At 33.1% G+C, this 10,283-nt stretch overlaps 1 long non-coding RNA gene across 2 annotated transcripts; it reads right to left on the reverse strand.

Moving 5' to 3' along the window:
* Nucleotides 1-3,662: 3,662 nt before the first annotated feature.
* Nucleotides 3,663-9,445, reverse strand: LOC124897694. Of its 2 annotated transcripts, none has more exons than XR_007054510.1 (2): nucleotides 8,764-9,445; nucleotides 3,663-4,164 (listed from the first exon to the last, which is right to left on the reverse strand). It is a non-coding gene; the product is annotated as an uncharacterized LOC124897694 (long non-coding RNA). The 2 variants fall into 2 exon arrangements; XR_007054511.1 differs by lacking the exon at nucleotides 8,764-9,445 and adding an exon at nucleotides 6,872-7,262.
* Between the last annotated feature and the right edge of the window lie 838 nt (nucleotides 9,446-10,283).

Consider the following 10,283-nt stretch of genomic DNA (forward strand, 5'->3'; position numbering starts at 1 on the left):
AGCCTATTACTATATATAATAACTCAATTCGAGATGAAATAAACAAAAAACTGGTATTGTCATATCAAATGATAGGAAATACGAAGAAAATACTCGGTCCAAACGACCACAAAACTGGAAATCTCAACATACTAACAATCTGATAACTAGTCTGACAAAGCCTCTACTACTCCATGCACTCGAGAGCCATTGGGACAGGCCCCCAACTGACTCAAAATGAACTGAAAGCAATAACATATCTACTAAAATATAGAAATGTCTGAAGATGGGTCCTCGAACCATGAGGACTCACCACTGTGGAGATGTAGACAAAGGTACTCGGAAATCACTGACAAGGCTGGGACTGAGCACCTGAACCTACATTATAAGACAATGTAGCACATAGACGTATATGTGGATCAGCACTCGAGAATATATTGAGTATATGGAGGTGTATGCATTTACAGAAAATAATATCCATACTCTTTAATCAAATCATGCATGCAAATATGAATGACTCACATAGCTTGAATAAGTCTACAATATAAAGCTCATAAATCATGTAGAATGAAGCACGTGACACAAATCTCGTGAGTCATTATACTTTAGCTTTAAAATCTGAATTCTTCTCTTATTCTCATTACTCGAAGACTAAAGAAAGCTTTTGAACAATACTTTCAAACTCATGCATATATCTCATGGAGAGGACTCTTTTAAACTCAAAACATTTGGAACTCAGAATTCTATAACTCTTACTAGTAGAGAAAACTACTTTCTTCTTAGAAAAATTTTACTTCAAGACACTATTTTGAAAATCTTACTATTAGGGAAAATTACTTATCTCAAAGCTTTAGGGAAAATATTATATCTCAATGGAACATACTTTAGGAACTACTCTGAAAATCTTACTATTAGGAAAAAATACTCAAAAGCTGTTTATGTACTTTTTACTAGCAGGGAGGTTCTCTTAACCGACATAAACCATGCGAGCTACATGGAGTGCAACGTCTTGTCCTCCTAAGGAAGAAACCTCACGTTAGGGAGAGGCTTCATACTCTTTCCAGGGAGTATAACCTCAACTCAGTGATCACTTATCTCAGCCTTAGGCCCATAAATCTTAATCCTACGGTGGCACGTAGTTCTGGGGTATGAAACCATAGTAACTTGCCCAACTTGGTGCTAAATACTACTCCCTTTAGTTAGCTACGCTCATCTCATGGAAATCCACTTCAAAAATAATCTCGTGGTTCATAAAGAACCCAACTATAAAATCTGTAATCTCATGTAGTAAAGTGGATTTCAAAGCTACTATGACTATTCAGGTCAAAACTTTCTCAATAATCTCAAAGTACTCAAATCATGGGTGGTTATAGCACAAAAGTTCATGAAATTGTAAATCTCAAGTAGGGCTTAATGACCCATTATAAAATCTCAAGTTAAGACTCATTAAAAGCATACTAGATATCATATGGACTCATAAATCATATAGAAATCTGGAATTTACAGCAATTTATCTCAAAATCTCAACGTACTCATATACTTTAATTTCTAGAGCATTGCAACCATTAAATTCTCAAGGAATAGCAATATAGGGTATAAACCCATCTTCAATTTCTTAAGAAAACATGTAAAATCATGCTATTTGATTTTCAATTCATGGTAAACATCAAAAGTTTGCAACCAATAACAATAGGTTAAAAACCCTAATTCAATTTCATGTAAAATCTCATAAATTGCAGAAAACTTATAGTTTAAAATAAGTCTTTGGGTACACGGGTGAAAGGATTGCCCTTGTTCAAAACCCCACATTCCTTAGATTGTGTAATTGGATGTACAAGCTTGTTTGAAACTCTTCCTCTTACTCTTTGAGAGAGGGTTCTTGAAGCCTTGGACTTGGGGAACTCAAATCTCCACTCAATTTGTAGAATCTATGGTGAGTTTTTGAATTTCTTGGAGAAGGATTTTGATTTGCTCTTGAGGGAGAAACCCTAGCTCTTGGATGTTTTGGGAGATAATTAGGCTATTTGCTTCATTTTGAATATATCAGGGTATTAAAAGGGAAAAGACCCAAAAGATCCTTTTAAAAATGAATTAAAAATACTGAACGGAATTTGCGACGGTCGGAGTGACGATCCGTCGCTAGTCTGACGGTCCGTCGGATCGTCCGTCGTATATTGGTCAGAAAAAGGTCACACTGCCTTAGTTGCGACGGTCCTAGCGATGGTTCGTCGCTAGCTTGACGGTCCGTCGTCTTGGCCGTTGCACTTGGGCCAGAAGAAGGAGTCACTACCTTGGTTGCGATGGTCCGGGCAATGGTCTGTCGCAAACTCGACGGTCCGTCAATCTGTCCGTCGTACCTGGGCGGTTCCGACAACTCTCAGTAAAACGGCCATAACTTCTCACCCCGATATCGGTTTTGGACGAAATTGGTATCGTTGGAAAGCTAATTCAATTCTCTACGTGAGAAAAAGTTGATATTAGGTAAATTTTACACGATTTAAAATATTTCTCACTTAGAAAGTCAGCTCTTACTCTTCTTAAAGATGAAACTTGACTTAAAGAAAATTTGGGGTATTACAAAATTAGAGAGAAAAATAATATAGAGAGAGTCGTGAGGTATTTCACAAACTAATAAATATTCTGTGAAGAAAAAATTAGAGTGAGCGAGATTTTAATAGGGTGAGAGTCATTCCTTTTGAGTATATAGTAGTCAATTTGAGTATTGTACTTGTAACTACAGTATAAAATTTCTTACTATAGTAATATCAGTTGCTTCTTTTTATTCATGATTTTTTTTATTTAAAAATATTTTTACGTAAAATTCTTGGTATCATTATTTTTTATTTTATTATTTTGATACAAATACTTTTATTTTTATTTCGCGTTTACTCTACATATGTGATAACACTCAAATTACACTCTTGTGTGGGTTAAGCGATCGTTGTCATCATAATAACCCATCTTAAGTTGGGGTCGAATCCACAAGGACTGAAAACATAGAATTCAAAACTCAGGAGTGTCTATAGTTAACAAGAATTTGATCCGTAATGTGAATAGAACAACTATAAATGTAAAATGGGGGAAATTAATTTGAATGTTTCTATAACGATAATTTCCTTGCTTTTAGGACACTATTTTGAGATTGAAAGAGTTAAGAGTGTAATCAAGTGGAAAGATGCCTTGGGGTAATGCGATTCTAGGTGTGAGTTTATGCATGGGTAATTGGTAATTTATCCAAGTCTAGCTAGGAGCAATAGGCAGGCTAGATTAAATGTATTGATGTAAATCTTTCAATTACAACACCAATTTACACAAATGGGTTCTTTTGAACAACTCATAAGTGCGCCAATTGTACTAATCCAATGCCTCAATTAACACCCTTATGTCTAAGAGATGTCATTAAATGAAATGCATCAAGTTATTGGTTGCATTTACTCCTCACCCATAGCCCCTCTTTCAAGGATGTCATGGATTCAAAGGAACATAGGGTCTGTAGCCCCCAAGTCTCAATTAATTCATAGAGTAAATGCATCACCTACCACACATAGCTAATTAAGAGAATAAATAAATAACACCCATGCATTAATCACAACCTATGCAAGCATAGCCCCAAGATTTAGATTTACCTACTCATAGATAGAGAGAAAGAAGATGTACCAAAATCTTTATTTAATTCATCCATGAAGAATAAAAAGTAGGTATCTCCAGCTTTTAGTCTCAATAAATATCTAATAATAATGTTAAATCCTTACTTGGAATCCACTCAAAAGAGGGTTTTCACTCAAAAATAGTTTTCTAGATATGCTAAGCTCCACAAACTAAAAACTTGGCTGCAGAAAAATGATAGGGATTGAGACTTTTATGTCTTGGGATCATGCCTTGTGAAATTCCATCGCTACCCTTATATTTTGCCTGATGGCTGCGATCGCAGTCTATTTTATCATAATCGTGACTTCTTCTGCTGTTAGACTTAAGCGATTGCGGTGATCCTCTCGTGATCACAACACTTTAAACTTTATGGACCAATCGCGATGGCGACATCTTCACCTGTCGCGATTGCCACTCTTTAGATTGCGATAGCGATATTTGAGGGCTATTCCTGAGACATAATTTCAGATTTTGTTTTGCTCAGCTCGCTTTTTCTCCTTTCCAGCTTAGATTTCACTCCTCTTTCACCATATTTCTCTGAAGATTCACAGACACTGAATTAGTGCATTTCATTAAAGAATTAGTCTCATATTATCAATTTAATAACAATAGTATTTAAGAAATGAGATATCAGTAAGTGAAAAAATTATCACTTATCAATACCCCAACTTAAAAACTTTGCTTGTCCTCAAGCAACACTACTTCACAACTCAATGATACTATCAACCTAGACTCAATACCATGATTGTGAATTTGGTCGGTACACATAATTAATTAACAAGTATGTGAAGTGCTAACTATACAATTCCATTAATTTCAAACACCTTTTCAAGAATGCAATGAAATTTCAAGAATAATCAAGTAACGAAAACCAATTTCAAGAAGTAACTCTCCATCAATAGTAAATCAAACATGCTCCTTAGCCTCATTTTCGGAATATGCCAACTTCACCAATCTATCTTAGTTTATATGCTTTCTCACGAAAGTAAGTCCCCACGCACCATATTTTTAACATGCAACAAGGGGCGAATGTGCAAGCACTCACACTCACAAAGAATTTCTAGATGCAAACAAGTATCATACCATATGCTTTCCGTTATTTTTTATCGCTACTAACTCAAAAAGACTTAGTTGGAGATCTTGAAGGACTTTTTCTATCTATAATGTAGGCTCGAGGAAGGGTAGGATAAGTATTTGGGATAAAAGTGACTACACCCTCCCTAAACTCGACATAACACTAATTAGAACAAGCTTGGATCATTGGCCACTTCATTTCTTTTTAACCCACACATGTGCCTACCTTTTCCACTTTAGATCACCCTTTCATTGAAAGCATTCTTTTTTTCTTTTTTGCAATTTCATGTTTTTTTTTCTTCCTTTCCTATTACAATTCCTTACTCTTTCTCTTGTTGTTTTCTTTCCTTTTCTACTTCATTTTCCATTGTTGAATTTCTTTTAGGCACTCATTTACAAGACCACGACATATGATAACTTCTTCCAAATTTCACCAGACCTCCAACTTAGGCTTTTAGCCTCAAGTTGGTAATGTCAAGTTCAAGGAGGGTAGGGTTCAAGAGAGGAATAACTTTCAAACGGTTGAGGCTTGTATGTGGTTGTCAAGGAAAGGTTAATAGACTCAAAAAAGGTGACTAGGGATACCATTCAGCACAGGTAGACTTTTTAGGCTAAAATAGTTTTCAACAATCACAAGGAAGGCCTAAGATCATTTCACCAACCGTGTATAATCAAGAATAGCTTCAAAAGACCAATATGTCAAGTTCTAGATGACACAAGTATGCAAAAGAATCATTCAATTAATTCTCACCACACATGATATGCAAACTATTTTATAAGAATCGATTGAATTTCCTACTTAAGAACAAAAGGAGTCATTTACCACATTACCATCAACTAAGGAATTAGGAGTCACAAAATGAGGCAAAGCGCTGTTACTATATAATTCACTTTCATGCCCTTGATTTTCACAAACATTTTTAGACGGAGGGAGATGCTTGTTATACCCATTTTAACACGGGTCAAACCGAGGTACAACACATTGAAAACACTTCTAAACAAGTTTAAGGAAGTCGCCACCTAATTAGTTCTACGGTGAATTAGGACACCTATTATAAACTAAGTGATTAAAAAAAATTAAAGACTTCATTTTAAGGTCAATTCAAAAAAAATTCTAGGTAAGGATTCTAAATTATCCTAAAGGGACGGGATTAGTCACTCTAAAGGATTCGCCTAATACGGTTAACCGACCAAACTTAGGTTAGATAAGGAAATCAAATGTAAATATATATCTTACTAAATATAAACATATGTTAGTTATTTACAACAAGAGATTAGAGAAAAATTTAAAACATCCTCGCCATAAAATTTACTGAAATAACTTTTTATAAAATCTCTTAACAATGATGCAATTATTGTTGTCAAAAGAAAGTTATTTCCAAAAAGGGTATGGTAATTTTAACAAATTTCCAGAAAAGATATAGTGATTTAAACAAAGATCTAGACTATTTATTAAAAAAAGGGTTAGAAATGTCAAGAAAAAAAACTCACGTTTTTATTTATTAAAAATGACCCTTTCTTTTTCTTATTTTTTTTAAAATTAAATTCTATAAAATATATGCAAATAAGATGGTTAATTATACTAAACTAAATGGACCATTAGAAAATAACTATAAAAAAGAGAGAGATGTTTTGAGTCCATAATGAATTGAGAATTTATTTATTTTTATTAAGAAATATTTTTCGTCATTTGAAATATTACGAAAAGGCCTTATGGAATTAAATTGAAAAAATTTCTATCTTTTATTTGAAATTGATGAGAAAAGGGGGTTGATTGTCCATATTCAAAATAATTAAAGTCAATTTTTGAGTCTAGCAATAACAAACCCATCTACCGTGAATTTATATTTTAACTATTTCAATATTATTAACTAGTAAGAAACTAACTTGATTCTAAGAATTTTTTTTTTAATAATTAGGCCATTAAACTCTAAAGGATATATGTTTTATCTACCAAACTATATTATATATCGAAGCCTAGTAATTGATTCAATATCAAGAAAAGTGGGGAGAGAAATAATTAATTCTACTAATCATATTTAAATAACTTACACTAATTCAAATACGAGCAAGCGAAGCACAAATTCCAAACAACAATGTGCAAGGTGTAAATAAAAGATAATAACGCATATGTACAAAGAAAAATAAAATTTAGAGGAAGGAAAGAGACACTAGACTGGTAGCAAGTTTCACTATGGAATATGAGTTCTTGCTCGATTGAGGGGTAATCTCGAGTCTCATTTTGAGACCTCATTAGCAAGAGTCTTGAATGAAGACTCTATTTTCTCCAAAATATACATGTAAAGAGAGGAAAAAAAATAAAGAATTAGAAGCAAATTCAACTCTGTATACAAATGTTTAATCGACAAAGCAGGCAATCAAATGCGGTTTATTACCAAAGAATTGACGCTTTAATGCTAGTAAACTAAACTTTCAACAACTAGGTATAATTTAATGATCCACCACATAATCATTCTTGTAGAGATTAACCTAGGTGTCTAGAGCAATATTTTATATCCCAAAAAATGAGCACCATAGGCATACACTTCACTATCCGCAAAAGAAACAATATCACAACTAAATATATATATATATATATGTTAACCATTAATTCTCCAAGTCAGGAAACAGTATATATGAGCTTGATCATTTCTAAAATAGAATATGAATTAACTTTCCCAAAATAACATACACGTGAGGGCAAATTTACAATATGAATAGGTTGAAACATATGACTGTTTCCAAACATGTTTTAATATTCAAACAGGAAGATGACTAAACTATAATCCAATTATGGGTACAGAATACACATTTAATGAAAAACAAACAGATAGCTATATACAGTAGTAGACCCACATCGACAATTCGATTATTAAAAAGGCACAAGCTTAACCACTTAATCCAAGGTCCACAACTGAGGGCGACCTTAATAGACAAGGAACATTTCAAACCATGTGAGGGATGACATCTAGCAAAAATCAATTTCCAAATAAACAAATAAAAACTTTCTCATGCTAATCTTACTTAAAACTTATTTCAGTAACCAACTTAAACGTCCCAAGTATAAACATGAAGAATGAGACTCCAAAAACAAAATGAGAAAAGGTATTGGAGAAAAACAGGGGAAAGGAAAGTCAAGCTGTCAACTTGGAAGTTAAACCGGGCTATGATCAAGTCGACATTTGAATGATTGAAAATCAAGATGAAATCACACTTATCTTTGAACTTTAGTGGGCAGCAATACCAAATCAATATAATCTTGACGCCAAATTAAATCTAATATTTATAAAATCGAAACAGACAAAAGGAAAGATGAAAGCAAACCAGAGGGGAAGAAGTTTTTACATGTCTCTGTATATTGAATACAAAACAACTGCGTTTAATTGGAAAATATTATGTGTAAAACACAACACAAATATGGGGTGCTCTCAAGAAAAACGGCTAACGCTTCCTCAAAGTTTAACCTTAGGACTGAAAATGTCTTGGAAGTGTAACTAAATAGATAATCAGCTAAAACTCTAGCAAATGTTCAAAAGAAAATTTCCAAATCAGACATTAAAAACAATCCCAAACAGGCGTCTAATCATTCTTTATAGACTGAAGTTGGTAGACAATCACTACATTTAAAACACCAAACTTTATATAAGTTTAACTCGAGCTAACAGACCACATGGATACTATATTAAGTAAAACTAGACCATGATGTTTTTTTTTTAATCCTTTAAAACCTTTTATTACATGCAAAACTAGAGCAACCACCATCTTGTAAATACGCTATAGGTGCGAAAGAAACTAAACGACGAAAACTATATTTTTACAACTATTTCATAGAAGGCAGTCAATTCATACTTAAAACCTTATTTTTGTGAAGACTAATTAAAATCAAATCTTCATCCATAAAGCTATTTACAAACCCGCAATCACAGACAATTAAGCAAACAACTAGAAAGTGATTGTGTTTTCCTATTTTCACGCCAAAAAGTTCAATCGGCCGAAACGGCTAACATCTTACAAGCTCATATTTCACAAAAAAAAGTTAGATTAAAATGGGATAGAGTTTACCTTGTATGGGGCAGCAAATTAAGGCTTGCTAGTTGGTATTAAAAAACTCACACCCGAACTTCGAACTTCCAACTCGACAAGAGAATCAAGATAATAAAGAAGAAAATAGTAGTATGAACTAATACTTGGTGCTATTTTTAATTCCTGGTGATTCTTGCTGATACTAAATGCTAATTATGATAGTTTCCTGATGACTCTTCATGAAAAAAATTGAGAGTCCAAAGGGCTGCTTTTATAGTCGAACTTGAGAGGGTATTGCAATAGCTCTCTATAGAGGCTCCAAAGAGAAAGCCTGAATTTCAGATTGATGTGAACAAGAAAAGACTGTTTTGAGGTGAAGGACTTGGAACCATCATATTTAAAGAGATAACATCCTTAAAATCTGACGGTTCTTCACTCCCTCTGCCTTTTCAGACGTAACAGTGGTGTTGGAGTATTTTGGGAAATTGATTTGATCAAAAAAGGGGTATAGAAGGGATATAAAGTTGATGGGAGAGCTGTGATCTTGATAGGCATGATTGAAAGGTGAAGGGGAAGGTGGAAGACCATCGGCATGGCCATTATCCGACGGTCCAAGGGATTTGACATTTTACAGAGAAGAGAGAAAGAAGAGTATCAATATTTTGGTTGAGTTTTAGGTGTGGAGAAGAAATGGATTTAAGGGTGTGTTTGGTAGGCTGATGGTTAAGTTTGGGATGGGGATTTTGGGCCGGGAATATTTTGCGCTAAAAAAAATGTATAAATAATTTAAATATCAATCCTTTTGGAAGTAATTACACTATTTCTCATTTTTTTAATTACTTTACTCTCTCTATTAATATATATAATATAGCCGACATATACATAGCATTTTGTGTATATGTTGGGATTTTTATAACATGTTTAGGGAGTTGAAATTTTTTTATAATATTGAAAACACAAGTTATGTATTTGTGTAATTTTTAGTAAAATAAATGACTGAAAAAAGGGACATTTGGGCTGTAATTGAAGATTTGGCCCAAATGCAAGAAAATCTTATTTCTCTAACAATTCTCCCTAATTAATTTAACAATGCTTCTTTCGTCCTAGGTAATTTTCCATAATTTATGAATATATATGCATGCGTTTAAACTTAACAAACATAATTATATTTTAGAACTGTATTTAGGAAATATTATAATGTTACGAAGAAATATATATATATATATATATATATATATATTTTTTTTTTAACACGGATCAAATCGAGGTACAACATATTGAAAAAACTTCTAAATAAATTTAAGGAAGTCGCCACCTAATTAGTTCTACGGTGAATTAGGACACCTATTATAAACTAAGTGATTAAAAGAAAATAAAGACTTCATTTTAAGGCCTACTTAACTTAAAGAAATTCTAGGTAAGGGTTCTAAATTATTCTAAAGGGAAGGGATTAGGCACTCTAAAGGATCCACCAACTATGGTTAACCGGCCAAACATAAAGTAGATAAGGAAATCAACTGTAAATTAAAAAAATATATATCTTACTAAATATAAACATA

Source organism: Capsicum annuum, chromosome 4 (genome assembly GCF_002878395.1).
Source record: "Capsicum annuum cultivar UCD-10X-F1 chromosome 4, UCD10Xv1.1, whole genome shotgun sequence".
NCBI classification, from domain to species: domain Eukaryota; kingdom Viridiplantae; phylum Streptophyta; class Magnoliopsida; order Solanales; family Solanaceae; genus Capsicum; species Capsicum annuum.